The 3,015-nt window shown below is 36.8% G+C and overlaps 1 non-coding gene across 1 annotated transcript; it reads left to right on the top strand.

Moving 5' to 3' along the window:
- Positions 1 to 527: 527 nt before the first annotated feature.
- TRNAW-CCA (transfer RNA tryptophan (anticodon CCA)) lies at positions 528 to 599 on the top strand. The gene has a single exon. It is a non-coding gene; the product is annotated as a tRNA-Trp (tRNA).
- Positions 600 to 3,015: the final 2,416 nt, after the last annotated feature.

Genomic DNA, 3,015 nt, shown 5'->3' with positions numbered 1-3,015 from the left:
ATATTATCAGAGAGGAGTTGGCTGAGAACGATGTTTTACCTGGCATTGTGCTGGCTGACATAAACAACTAAACATTTCTAAAGAAGGCGAATTTCTGTATCTTCCAATAGCTGTTTCCGTCCTCCAACATGGGAAAGAGAAGGTCACAAACCTACAAATATAGGTACCCTTTTATGTGTGGTAGCTAGCAAGAACACCTACTCGCATCAATACAGATAAGCTCCAGTGGAATGTTCATTCATTTACTGCGTGCTGAAATGCCAGCCATTCCATCTTTGGTGAGCACCCAACTGAGCAGGTCTTGCTGCAAAGATAATAAGAAGATGGCATCTTCTCGAAAACTGCTGAATGGATCGCCTAAAGTGTGATGTGCAAGGGCGACAGATTTAAGTGCTCTAAAGTTAGGGCTGATGGCGTACCATGCGGTCACTGCTATGAAGTGCTTATAGCTCTCATTCAGTTTGAATGAGTGTGCATCTGATCAAAATATTAAATCTTGATATATAGATGAGCAATTGAACTTGCAAGGATCCGTGGCGCAATGGTAGCGCGTCTGACTCCAGATCAGAAGGTTGCGTGTTCGATTCACGTCGGGTTCAAGTTATGGGATTAAGTTCTCGATACAAATCTTTTATGAGAAAGTTAGAAAACCTTGAAGTGGGAAATTATTTTTTTTCGAAAAAGTTAGAAAACCTTGAAGTGGGAAGATAAATAGGTTTTATGTCAAAATTTAGAGGTAATGAGACAAAAATAACACTAAAATTCTCCAATATTTGTAGGTCTTTTCACCTTCAAATTTTAAAATTGAAGGTAGGATTACACTATTCAGTGCTCAATATAAATCTTTTACGAAAAAGTTAGAAAACCTTGAAGTGGGAAATAATTTTTTTTCGAAAAAGTTAGAAAACCTTGAAGTGGGAAGATAAATAGGTTTTATGTCAAAATTTAGAGGTAATGAGACAAAAATAACACTAAAATTCTCCAATATTTGTAGGTCTTTTCACCTTCAAATTTTAAAATTTGAAGGTAGGATTACACTATACCTAGGTTTTTTTCGAGCACTTGAGGGATTCAAAAGTTAACTCTCTGGCTCCACATATTATCTATTCCGTGCATGATTCACGTTGGGTTCATCCAATATGGAGCATTCAATTATTTTGGAGATCAAGGAGTTTCTCCAAAACTTATCGAGTTGTTTAAAAGTTTTTTCATCCTTACTTGTAAGGAGGAAAGCTACTCTTCAACACAACTCTCTTCTCCTAAGGAATATCCAAGTTTTCTTTCCCAAACTTATAAGCAATTCCTAACCTTTTTATCAAAAAAGGTTGTTCAACTTCTATTAATGTCGAATTCATTCATTTATTTAAACTATTTTTAGCAGCCTTTCTCTTTTATTTCCTTATTTAAGTGATGTTTTGATTATCTTTTCTCTTAGGAAGTGACATGGGTGTTTTCCTCTCAAATGATGTATTTATTTATTTAGTCAACATTGAACCTTTCACATAGCGGAATTTTTATCCTTGGAATAATCGCGTTTCCCTCCCAAAACCTATCCATTTATTCAATTAATCCTTGCTCTTTTCCCATAAGAAGTAAATCAATTGTTTACGACTATATTACTTTTGTTGGTTTGGGGGGAGGGGGGGTGGGGAGAGAAAAAGCTTTCTATGTAAAGAATATCTAGGTTCTCTTTGCAAAGTTTATCTATTTATTTAACAATTCCTAACTTGTTTTAATAGGAGATAGAAGGGTTTTCTCATCCAATCTGTTCATTCATTTAGGCTATATTAGGTTTCGTTCTATTTTAGTTAGTCATTTATGTGATCAATTCATGATCCTTTCTCATGTGGGATAGGAAGATGGGTTAAAGTTTCCCCACTCTTAAAAAAAAAACAAATGCATACGCACTCAACTCACTCACCTCCCTCACCTACTTGACACAGTATAAAAAAACACACAAGATGTGAGAACAAAGGTATGCTTTTATATTACTCAAAAGAAAGAAATGTAAAAAATTAGACACATCTTTGACCCTTGTGGCATCGCACGTGAGTTTACAAGTGGAATATGGGAAATTAGACATATTCAGCCTTAGTTGAGTGCACGTTTACTTCCCATGTAGGTGAGTTTGGCTCCAACAACAATACATAGTTACAAAGCCCCAAAGTGGGGAAGGGGGAGATGGAGAGCTCACATGCACCCCCCTTGAAGGAGCTTCAAGTCCCTTTTAAGATGTTGGACACTAGGTCACTTATTGCAATGCTTTGCTAACCTATTAAGAGCTAGTCTAAAATAAGATACAATTGTTCATAGTCCATTACATCCTAAGTAGTGGCTCAAGAAACATTGGAAGTATTAGCAAGGTTCTCAAGGATTCTCCTTGAGCTGGTTCATGGAGATGTCTTTGCCATAGTTGCAATCCTCCATTTTTGAGATCCAAGTGGCCTCCTTTAGAGGGTGTCATTTCCGAAGTTATTCAAGATAACCCTTGTGTTTGCATTGTTGAAGGTTCACTTCTACTTGTAAGGGGCCATTGGAATGGAGTAATAGAACATGCTGTCCCCATTAGGGTAGTAGGGTGAACCTTGTATAGTAGACGAGGAGTATGAAAGGGATTATGCACAAAGATACTTTCTAGCGGATCCATCATATAGGTGACTCGTTGGATGACTTTAACAATTCATTGCAATGATGATTGAATTTAGGGGTCATGTTATGAAGAAATGACATATGCTCAGAATTGACTCGGACCATATGCCCCTTAAGAAAAGAACTTTCTTGCACTTTTTGTTAGATTTCTTGGTCATGGGGACCTTAGTTTATTCCAAACTCTCCTAGCTATTGTATTTTTCTCTCTCCATTTCCTTAAGAATTCAGGCATAGCTTCTAAGATAGTCTTTGATTTTGAGATGTATTGTACTGTATGGGAATCCCAAGGAGTAACATTGAGTAGTTGCTCAGTTTCTTATTCTTAGTGTTACCACTTAAATCCCATGGAATGCATGGGCTTAGACG

Source organism: Lygodium microphyllum, chromosome 16 (assembly GCF_053477565.2).
Source record: "Lygodium microphyllum isolate KBCC chromosome 16, Lygodium_microphyllum_v1.1.10, whole genome shotgun sequence".
Classification (NCBI taxonomy): Eukaryota; Viridiplantae; Streptophyta; class Polypodiopsida; order Schizaeales; family Lygodiaceae; genus Lygodium; species Lygodium microphyllum.
This window is presented reverse-complemented; position numbering and strand designations above follow the sequence as displayed.